The sequence below is a fragment of the Poecilia formosa genome, unplaced genomic scaffold (genome assembly GCF_000485575.1).
Source record: "Poecilia formosa unplaced genomic scaffold, Poecilia_formosa-5.1.2 Scaffold288, whole genome shotgun sequence".
In the NCBI taxonomy this organism is placed as follows: domain Eukaryota; kingdom Metazoa; phylum Chordata; class Actinopteri; order Cyprinodontiformes; family Poeciliidae; genus Poecilia; species Poecilia formosa.
In genome coordinates this window covers 513,618-526,013 of record NW_006800227.1, presented here as the reverse complement: position 1 = coordinate 526,013, position 12,396 = coordinate 513,618, and positions in this window count along the sequence as shown.

Here is a 12,396-nt window from a genome sequence, read left to right as displayed (position 1 = left end):
AAAGCATGACGCTTCAGTCTGTTGCACTTATCCTTAGCAACCAGACGAGCCTGATAGGACAGTTTTACCTGATGGGACACATTTTGTGCTTATGCTGTTCTTTGCACTGAATTGCTGATGTATGGAGTTACAGCCTGTTGTTTCTGAGCCCCAGGTTCCTCTTTATGTTTTTCAGTCTATCTTTGTTTGACTACAATGTTCTTTTACTTCCTGTTTTTTCTTTTCTTCCCATTTCTGAGTTTCTCTGTTGCTGTTTGTCTTTGTATTTTGTATCATTTCATGTTGGGTTGTGTTCAGAAATAATTAAGATCTAAAATTGTTTATTGACATCACAGGCCACATTTTCAGGAAAGCAGTGATCAGCTTCAGTTAACTTCAGATCCTCCACTAACTTTCTTTCCCATTTAGTCACTGCAGTTTGGTTTGTCAGTTCCTACACCTTATACCTAAGTTACCTAATTTATGTATTCCTTGGCATATAAGGGATCCACAGGATATCATGTTTTCACACCTCATTTATGCTCAGTCTCACTACCAATATTCTTCTCAACAGAGTAACTTTGTCTTCTCTACAGAAGACAAAGTTAAATACTGTAATCTGCTAAGTTTGCTAGAATGTGTTTAAAGGATTAAACAATTTATGTATGTTTTGATTGGAAATTTATACATACACTTATGGATAGGACTGGATAAGTCATTGCTTTTTCCTCCTACTTGTTTTGTTTTGCAAAATACTTTGTTGGAAATGTTATATTGTTACTTATGATTTTGTTCTCATAATTAGTGAGAACAAAATCATCTATCCATCCATTTTCTCGCACCTTTGTCCCTAGTGGGGTCAGGAAGGGTCTCATAATTATTTATTTCTTTATTTTGCTGGAATCTTTCACAGATTGATATTTTAAAGTGAACATTTCATGCTTTTAAATCATTCAGTTTCACATGTAAATCATACACTTTTGGTCTACGTAAAGTGGAGCTCAATGCTTTGGTCTCAATTCCTCATTATTTTATCTCCACAGATCCATCATTTACTCCTCTCCTCAGGCATTTTAGAGCAACTCGTTTTGCTGCATTTTTAAAAATGTGAATGAAACATTTCAAGCCCCGCCCTCCTCCAGGTCACAGAGCATTCCACCCAGCCCCATTCGGCCATTTTTGTAGTTTGATAGCAGCGATACGATTATCTACTGGGCAGAGAAACTTTTTATTCCAAAGTTTATTAAAAATGTCAACAATTGAAGTTGTCCATCCAACCTTACATGTTGGAGCCAGTCTGACCCAGAGTTCTAATTCTAATTCAAAAATATAAAAAAGACGTCCAGCCTGCAGAACCACACATTCAAATAAATTTATTGCAGTGATTTTATTACTGTGTTTACAGCTTCTCCATCCATACAACTACCCACAACATGTAGTGTAATTTAACAATTATGTTCATACATGTCAGATAACTTTTCAAATATTAATGATACCACAATATGAATGAAGTAAACAAAGCTTCGACATAGTTAAGGAGTCAGAGAACATCACTTAACGCAATATTATAGGAAAACTTGATTTCATGCATTTTCATGAGGAAATATTTATTTAAATTGTGACAGAATTTAGATGTAATTGGCACTTGAAAAATAGGACTTGTAAACAACTCTGGTTCAACATGAACTCCCACTGCAGTCCATAAACCCAGTAAGAAAACATCACTGATGGTTCAGAAATCATTATATATATTTTGAATTTACTGTAATCATTTTTAACAGCTTAAAACCCAAGCAATCATTGTAATATCAGACATAATATAAAATCAACAGATGATAAAAGCTAAAGCAATTTTATGGTTTCCAACCACTGAACGTAAATAAGGACAAAAATGTAATTTGATAAAGAATAGTCTTAAACACTATTAGCTTCGGTGTATTATTCTATGCAGCAGTAGAATAATACAGTGAACCTGAATTGCCAAAGATTAAATAATTTAGAAAAACTTGAAAGGACTTGTGTCAAATGAAAAACAATAAAATTATTTTCATTTGTATCAAAAACAGAATAAATTCACACTAAAATCTCATCTGAGCAAAAAACACATGGAGAAATTGTCATGATACGTGTTTCTGTGGATTTATTTTAAGGTTTTTCTGTGTTCAGTTTCTGTCCTGTGAGTCTTTGTCTCTGCATCCTCCCCGTTGATTGATTCCCAGGTGTGTCTCATTCCTTGATTACCCTCCCTGTGTATTTAGTCCCACCTGTTGTCCTTATTGTCGTCTTCGTCAACGTCAGTCTGTCTGTCACACTAGAACTGGTTAAGTCCTAACCAACTGGACCTCAGATGACTGCTGATAAATAAACTGAGCAGAGTTACTAGAGAAAAAAAACATGCTATCATAAAGTCCAACCCCAGCATGTAGCGGCTGAGTGAATGTTGTCTGGACTCTGTGGATCAGAGTCATGGTTTCAGAGACGCTGTAGAAAGACAGAATACCTGCTCTGTGGTCCAGATACACTCCTATTCTGGAGGAAACTGGACCTGGTACTGGAGTTTTAATGTTGTGATAAAATGTGTAACTCTTTGTGCCACAGCGTAATGACCATGATTTGTCACTGAATCCAAATAAACATTCATCGGACCATCCTGCTCTGCTGTTGATTTTGAATGAAAGTACTACATAAACTCTTTCACCTCTCATCTCCACCTCCCAGTAACAACATCCAGTCAGACTCTCTCTACTTAGGATTTGATAGTAATCAGTGAATCTGTGTTGATGATTAAGAGACTGTTGTTTCATTCTTGTTGCCTTTCTGTTAGGGTCAGTAACAGAAATCTGTTCACTGTGTTTGGATCCAGAGTGATTTCTTGTGAATATTTTAAGAAAACAGCTCTGCTCTTTGGTTCTGGTCCTGATGAAAGAATGTCCACTTCAGTAATCATCAGTAAGATGATTGTCCATGTGTCTCTCAGGAAATCCTGTAGTTTATCTCTAAGTTCTGACACAGCTGCTGTCACATTCCTAAAGTATCTCAGAGTATCTAGTAGCAGCAACAATTAGCAAACACCTGGTGGAACTGTGCAGCAGGTTGTTATCCTGCTGGAAGCTGAACCTCCGCCCCACTCTCATGGGTACAGGGCAATGTTGGTTTTCTTCCAACATTGCCCTGTACTTTTCTCCATCCATCTTCCCATCAATTCTGACCATCTTCTTTGTCCCTGCTGAAGAGAAGAACCCTCACACCCTGCCACCACTATATTTGACTGTGGGGATGGTGTGTTCAGGATGATGTGCAGTGTTATTTGTCCACCACACATGGCGTTTTGCATTTTGAACAAAACTTTTGGTCTCATCTGACCAAATCTCCTTCTTCCACGTTTGCTGTGTCCAACATGGCTTGTGGCAAACATTCTTTTAATGCTTTCTTCCTGTCAGTCTTCCATAAACACCACATTTGTGCATAAATGGCTAATAGTAGTCCTGTGGACAGATTCCTCCACCTGAGCCGTGGATTATTTACTCTGGAGTCACCATGGGTCTTTTGGCTGCATCTCTGATCAGTGCTCCCCTTGTTTAGCCTGTCTGGTGGAGCTTTGTGGGGTGGATGTGGTTGAGGGCTCCTTTTTTACTTCTGTTGACTCTCCTGGAGCTTCTTCTGTCTGTCAGCTCTTTCTGCTGCAGCTGGGACTGTTTCATGGCCTTTATGTTCCTCCATAGTGCAGAGATAACAGATACACTGCTGATCAGTACGACAGAAGATCTTCATCACCTCATCATGAGAGCAGATATTTTGGTGGAGGTTCTTTGAGGGATTCACCAGCTTGTGTTTCTGTAAAGGTGGAGCTTCATAGTGAGGTTGGAGGTGATTCTCACNCTGGAGGAGACGGATCAGCTCAGTGAAGATCTTCTCACTGTCCTCCACTGCTTTATCAGCAGAGACATTGATGGCCTCCCCCTCCTGTTGAAGCAGCTTCACATCTTCCTCTTGGTCCTGGATTCTCTGATGGATTTGTAGTCGACTCCGCTGGAGCTTCTTCTGCTTCTCAGCTCTTTCTGCTGCAGCTGGGACTGTTTCATGGCCTTTATGTTCATCCATAGTACAGAGATAACAGATACACTGCTGATCAGTACGACAGAAGATCTTCATCACCTCATCATGACGAGAGCAGATGTTGTCCTGGAGGTTCTTGGAGGGATTCACTAGCTTGTGTTTCTTCAGTCCAGAGACGTCATAGTGAGGTTGGAGGTGATTTTTACAATAAGAAGCTAAACAGACCAGACAGGACTTGACAGCTTTCCTCTTCCTCCCAGTGCAGACATCACAGGCTACATCTTCAGGTCCAGCATAGCAGTGATCAGCTGCAGCAGCTTGGAGTCCAGTCTTCTTCAAATCCTCCACCAACTCTGCTAACATGAAGTTTTTCTCCAGTCCAGGCCTCGGTATGAACTCTTTCCTGCACTGAGGGCAGCTATGGATTCTCCTCTGATGTTTTCCATCCCAGAAGTCTTTAATGCAGTTCATACAGTAGCTGTGTCCACAGGGAATAGTCACCGGGTCCTTCAGTGGATCCAAACAAATAGAACAAGAGATTCTTTTTGAATCCATCCGATTTCGTTTCTGAGCCATTTCACCTTTCAGTAACACTAAATGCCTCAAGTTTCTGTTTCTCCTGTAAATGTGTCTCACAAGAAGCTAAATACTAGTTTGCTGTTTACTCATCTGCAGTTTGTTTGATGAGCTCAGTGATCCTACCAATCCTAAAGCTTTCAGACATGTGAAAAGGGAGGAACCAGGAAAAGTATCAACAGAGCTTAAACCTGTGTTGAATAGAAGGGAGGGAATTGTTGTTAAGGGAGAGGGCACAGAGGATCTCCAAAGACATTAGACTGATGTTTCATCTATTGGTTTTAAACATGAATAGTTCTCCTATTAGAACATCTTTTTTTAAGCTTAAGAAAAAGTAAGCAAAATCAGTAGATATGCTGAAAATATAAACCTTATTGTAACAGATGCATTCATTTATTAATTTCAGTCATGTTTAAACAGCCGCTTCACAACTTACAAGTGAATTTGAACATCTCAGTGGTGGAAATTTGTTTGGAAGATATTCTACCTGAAGCATACAGGTATGTATTTACAAAATACCAACTTTGCGAGGAGTCAAGCAGTAACCTGGGAGAATAAATAGTGGCTGAACAACATTGAGGGAACAATTACAAGGTCATTTCCAGACAGTTTGAAATATGGGATTTTATATCCAAAAGATTATTCACAAGAGAAAAACATGCCAATCTTCCAAGGAGTTTATTTTTAAAATTTGAGTCTAGCTTTAACTATGAATAATTATAAATTATTGCTAAGAGCAATTACAAGTAAAACTATTAATTTAGATTAAATTTACTAAGTCAGGACACCATTTCATTGTCAAATATTTCAGTCTGAGTTATTGTTTCTAAATATCTGTCTGATATGGTTTAGGTTTTAAATTAATTGGTGGAGGCATAAGTCCAGGACTGGCATCATTTATTCAGTGAGATACTGGATGTGCATGAAATGAATAGAGACAAGTTCTCTCCAATATAGTTAGTAGTTATAGTTTTTAACCAAAATAATTCAACCTTACATGTAAACACTTTAAAAGTGGGTCTTCGGGTACTTAGAACTATTTTATAATACAATCAAGTAATGTCACCTTCAGCTGTTATGAAAGTTGACGTTACATACTATCCCCCCTTTAATCAACAGACTTTCTAGGCTAGTAACACTCCCCAAACTACTGAAAAGAAGTGGCTTAACTTTAAGCCACTTAAAGTAAAAAAAAAATTTGACATGTAAAAATTGATAAAAAATAGAAACATTTTGGATATCAAAAAAGGCAACTTAAATAAACACAAATAATGTTTTTAAGTTATCTATTTTAAGTCAAATATGCCATAAATAATTTTAATTATGTTAATAGCTTGGCTGACTGCTACCATGCATCATTAGCTTATCTACTGTAAGGTAATGAGGCATTATCTACTTCATTAGCCACCGTTTAAACACACTGATTTACAGTAGCATTTATTTAAAACAGAAACCATGTAAAATATACTTTAACCACAAAAGGAGAGATGCACAGCACCGTGCTGTATCTCTGGTGCTAATTTCCACATCTAGTCCCCAATCCAAAGAAAAGAGCTGGATACTGTTCAATAAATACAATACATATTTAAAACATCATCAAATACAGAGTCCTACATCATGCAAACACAGCCTCTACAGAGTTCATAACATCCATAGTCCCAAGAGTTCACGATAGACGCCACTCACTTCCACTCATATAAAACAATGCCTTAAAATACTGACAATATTCAACAGATACAATTCATACAATTTATTATCATATACCATCAGATTGTCATAAAGTGGTGTGTGGTAGCATTGAGGAGAGACGCAGGCGGACCCAGGATGTAGATGAATGTGATGGTTTTAATTAAGATAACGCTCAGAGTAGTCCAGGTACAGGCAGCACAGCAGACAGACTAGCGCACAGCTAAAATGCCGGTAGCAACAGATTAACGGGACTAACATGCGAGCAAAACACAATCCAGGACTTAGCAGTATGACCGGAGAGAAAGCCAGCGTGTGACATACGTAGACAATAGACATTAGACAAGGATCTGACGAGGAACACAGACAACAGGTGAGACTAAATGCACTGGGAGGGTAATCACAGGAACAAGACACAGCTGGGATCAATCAACGGGGAGGACAGGACAGAGACTCGCAGGAAAACAGGACTGAACAGAAAATCTCAAAAATAAACACACAGAAACACGGATCATAACACAGAAAAAAAATATTAACAATGTGAAAACACATTCTCTATACAGTAATTCATCACATGCATACTCCCAAAACTTCAAAGTAGATGCTACCACTCATACCAGTTAACATTATGTGAACTGGTTTGATTTAAAATAAGCCATTGTTTTATCAGGTGGGAGAACTTGTGAAAGTCTGTACATAGCAATAGTTCTTTTGAAAAATATTCCTCTGTTGTGTGGCCACACATGAGAACGTGGCATTACCAAAAGAATTTCTTCATTTGGAAACTGTACAGTCACCGCGAATAGTTGAATGAGTGACTGGAGATGTTTTTCCTGAAGTGAGGACTGTACTTTTTTTTTTTAAAAAGGAGGGGCATCTGTATCATTACTAATCTTGAAAAGCAGACATGTTGTGTGCCTCAGTTTGATCTAGAATCTGATATTTATCTAATTAAATAAAGATGGATGTATCTGGTCTGCCAATGAAACAAATGTAATTGTAATTAGCTCAGGTGATTAGAGCAGTGATAACCTCTATGGCTAAACAGAAACAGGAAGGGGCGGCACCCAAAAAAGTTACAACATCAAGAAAACAAATTATATAACCAAGTAACTCAATAAAGACAGTTGTTCTCTGAGCAGTGAAGAAATGACAACAATGAACTCTCAGCAACAACAATGGAGACTAAAGAAACTGAAAATAAAATGCACATTTTAGCTAACTGGACCTCAGATGAGAGTTGACTATTTAAGTTTAATGAACTCGACAGAGGATCCATCATCAATATAAAATCCAGCATGTAGCGGCTGAGTGAATCTGGTCCGGACTCTGTGGAGGAGAGTCATGGTTTCAGAGACGCTGTAGAAAGACAGAATACCTGCTCTGTGGTCCAGGTACACTCCTATTCTGGAGGAAACTGGACCTGGTACTGGAGTTTCTATGTCGTTGTGCCAAAATGTGTAACTTTCTCTGTCACAGCGTAGTGACCAAGATTTGTCATTTAATCCAAATCCTTCTGCTCTGCTCATGTTCTTGTATGAAACTGCTACATAGACGACTCTCCCTCTCCACTCCACCTCCCAGTAACAACGTTCAGTCAGACTCTCTGTACTCAGAACTTGAGAATAATAATCAATAAATCTGTCTGGATGATTAGGATACAATTGTCGTTGGTTGATTTTTGTTACTTTTCTGTTGCTCTCAGATAACACCAGATATCTATTTGCTGTGTTTGGATCCAGAGTGATTGTTTGTGAATACCTTAAGAATCCAGCTCTGCTCTTTGGTTCTGGTTCTGGGTTTGACAGCAGAACATCCACTTCAGTGATTTTTAGCGAGATGTTTCTCCATGTGTCTCTCAGGACGTCCTGTATTATGTCTCTGAGCTCTGACACAGCTGCTGTCACGTCCTCAAAGTGTCTCAGAGGACGGATGTTGATGCTGGATGANCTTTATGTTCATCCATAGTGCAGAGATAACAGATACACTGCTGATCAGTACGACAGAAGATCTTCATCACCTCATCATGACGAGAGCAGATGTTCTCCTTGAGGTTCTTGGAGGGATCCACCAGTTTGTGTTTCTTCAATTCAGGGACATCATAATGAGGTTGGAGGTGATCCTGACAATAAGAAGCTGAACAGGATAAACAGGACTTGACAGCTTTTCTCTTCCTCCCAGTGCAGACATCACAGGCCACATCTTCAGGTCCAGCATAGCAGTGATCAGCAGGAGCAGCTTGGAGTCCAGTCTTCTTCAGCTCCTCCACCAACTCAGCTAACATGATGCTTTTCTCCAGACCAGGCTTCGGTATGAACTCTTTCCTGCACTGAGGGCAGCTGGGGATTCTCCTCTGCTCTTCTTCATCCCAGTGGCATTTAATACAGTTCATACAGTAACTGTGTCCACAGGGAATAGTCACCGGATCCTTCAGTAGATCCAAACAGATGGAACAGGAGAACTTCCTAGAGTCCGTTTGACATCTTGGTTGTTCCATTTCAGCTCTGAACAGCAGGGAGTCTCTAGCGTTTCAGTCTTTCTACAGAAAATAAATGCGTCACTCCATAAGCCAAACCTAGTTTTCCCCCATTTCCCGTCTGATCGACAGATACTTGACTTGTCAGCTCTTGCTTTTTGCTACACAAAGTTCATTCCGATCACAAAGCTGATAGAAAGAAGGAACCATGGAATGTTCAGAATGTTCAGAATGATGGTGGTGGGAAAGTGAAAGGGACTTTATTTAATGTTTGATTTCAGGAAAGAAACTGTTTGCTGTTCCAGGTCACATTAATGGAAAGTTGTCGTGAGATCAGTGCCACAACTGCACATTATTCATGTGGATGCGAAAACATAAATCGGCGCCACCCTCCCCCCACCTTCCCCCAAAGCGAGGATACGTTAAGTGTGCAACTTGCGCTAGATTTACCTCGTTATGTGCGTGAGGTGAAGGAGCGTAAGGCGCGCTGAAGTGTATGGGAAAACATAATCGGCGCGCCATCCCCTCCAGATGGGGTTTTGGCGCCCCCTCTGGTGCTGCTCCCCTATGCGTTGCATGCGCCGCATACTCACTTTTTGCGCCTCTGTTTGAGATAATATATAACTAACAGAAAATTGATTAGACCAAAAGATGAAAAATTAAGTTCAAATTCCAATCAGCCAGAACCTAAAAAACTATAACTTACCATAATCTAATGCAAGATAAATACAGTTGTGAAAAACAGAGTTAAGATGTACTTGTCAGTTTCTTGAGACATGTTGAGTTTACATGTTGAAATAGTTGCCGCTCATTTTTCTTTTTACTTCTTTATTCCATATTGTGGTATACTTGCATTGAGTTTGATACTGAAAATACCAGAAATAACTTTTTTGATGTGTTTTTTTTCTTATCATTGGCTTTGAAAATCCCTTTCCTTTATTTCCGCCATTTTATGAAGGAATAACCACTAATGCTTAAAATTCAGGACAACTGCAGCAGCTTCACTTGCCATCCTTATCTAATGATGGTAGACCTACAAATCTGAAAGTACTTCAGTAAAATGCAGTTAGACTTATTGTCTTGCTTTTTAAAGATATTGAACTTATCAAGTCAATAGGCTTTGCAAGTTTTCGTAACACTTTATTTGAAGGGGGGTGAATAAGACTGACATGACACCGTCATAAACATGACATAACACCTGTCATGCACATGAATAAGCCTTCATGAATATTTATGACTGTTGTCATAAAGCGTCATTCGGTAAATTATGACANTCCATAGTGCAGAGATAACAGATACACTGCTGATCAGTACGACAGAAGATCTTCATCACCTCATCATGAGAGCAGATATTTTGGTGGAGGTTCTTTGAGGGATTCACCAGCTTGTGTTTCTGTAAAGGTGGAGCTTCATAGTGAGGTTGGAGGTGATTCTCACAATAAGAAGCCAGGCAGGATAAACAGGACTTAACAGCTTTCCTCTTCCTCCCAGTGCAGACATCACAGGCCACATCTTCAGGTCCAGCATAGCAGTGATCAGCTGGAGCAGCTTGGAGTCCAGTCTTCTTTAGATCTTTCACCAATTCTGATAACATGATGTCCTTCTCCACATTCTTTTTTCACATGCAGAATGACATATGGCAAACCTCTTAAAGGAAAAATGTTTATTTGAAAAATGCACATAAAATGATGAAAGATTTATTAAACATTCTTCTTTCTTCCATGGTTTGGGAGCAGTTATGGCCGAGGAGAGGTAGGTTAGTGATGACAAGTAAATATGGAACTGAGAAGAAGGCTATTGAGGATAAGTTGGTGAAGGAGATTAAATAGTGTGAGGGGAGATGAATCACGTTTGTGGGGTGAGAGAGTGGAACTAATGAGGGTCTAATACAATTATACCAGGTACGACTTTAAAGAGATTGTGCAATCAAAACAAGCCCACTTGTGCCTTCGTAGTCAACTTTGTAGTCAATGTAGTCAACTTGAGATGTTTCATAACATCTCAAGTTGACTACATCTCATGTAGTCAACTTGAGATGTTTGATAACATCTCAAGTTGACTACATTGCATTGTTCTACTGCATTAGCTTAATGTTTTCTAGACCCATTACTGTTCAGGATTATAAACAGCTGCTCTTCATTGTTATAATTATTTTTTAAAAATGCATTTTGTATTTCAAGCTAATTCTTCTAATTGGATTGATGTTTTCCTGTACTGACATGAAGCGTTTATTTTATTAATATCAGTAGAATAAAATCCTCCTGACAAAAGGTGCTGACAGCATCCCAGAAGTCAAGTTAATTAATTACTGTCATAAGGTAGGGTTGGTGGGTGGTGAGGAGAGACGCCGAGACCCAGGTTATGGTGAAGATGATGTTTAATGATGAAAATAAAGCTCAGTCCAAAACAGGCAGCACGGCAGAGAGACAGGCACACAGCCAAATACCGGTAGCAACTGAATGACAGGACTTCGTGCGAGCGAACACAAACCAGGACTTAGCAGTACAACTGGCGCGAGTAGGCAAACGACAATAGACAAGGACCCGACGAGGAACACAGACAACAGGTGGGTAAAAATACACACGGGGTAATTAAGGGAATGAGACACACCTGGGGAGCAATCAACGGGGAGGACAGGACAGAGACTCACAGGGAAACGGGACTGAACACAGAAAACTCAAATATAAACACACAAAAACACGGATCTTGACAATTACAGTCAGTTTGAGCCAGAATGTGATCTTAGTTCAATAGAATAAACCTAACCCTAACCCAGTTTCCATCAGCTCTCCTGTACATGCATCTGAACAACAACATTGGGTCTAAAAATATAAAGATAGCTTGACAACAATGAGTTCTCAGCAACAGGGATAGAGACTAAAGAATCTAAAACTAATATATATATATTAACCAAGTGGACCATAGTTCACTGCTGACTACTTGGGTTTAATGAACTCAGCAGAGGATGCATCATCTGAAAGCCAAACTCCAGCATATAGAGGCTGAGTGAATCTGGTCTGGACTCTGTGGAGGAGAGCCATGGTACCAGAGACGCTGTAGAAAGACAGAATACCTGCTGTGTGGTCCAGGTACACTCCTATTCTGGAGGAAACTGGACCTGATACTGGAGTTTCGATATTGTTGTGATGAAAAGAGTAACTGTTTGTGGCACAGCGTAATATCCAAGATTTATCATCAAGTCCAAATAAACATTCATCTGATCTTCCTGTTTTGCTGATGTTGTTGTATGACACTCCTACACGAACTGTTGCTTTCCCTTCTCCTCTAATCTCCACCTCCCAGTAACAACGTCCAGTCAGACGCTCTCTACTCAGGACCTGAGGATAATAAGTGAATCTGTGTGGATGGTCAGGATAAGACTGTTGTTCCAATCTAGTTACTTTTCTGTTCCCATCAGATAACAACAACCTACTGTGTACTGTGTTTGGATCCAGAGTGATTTCTGTTGAATATTTTAAGAATCCATCTCTGCTCTTTGGTCCTGGTACTAAAACATCCACCTCAGTGACCTTCAGTTCAATGTTTCTCCATGTGTCTCTCAGGACGTCCTGTAGTTTGTCCCTGAGCTCTGACACAGCTGCTGCCACGTCCTCAAAGTGTCT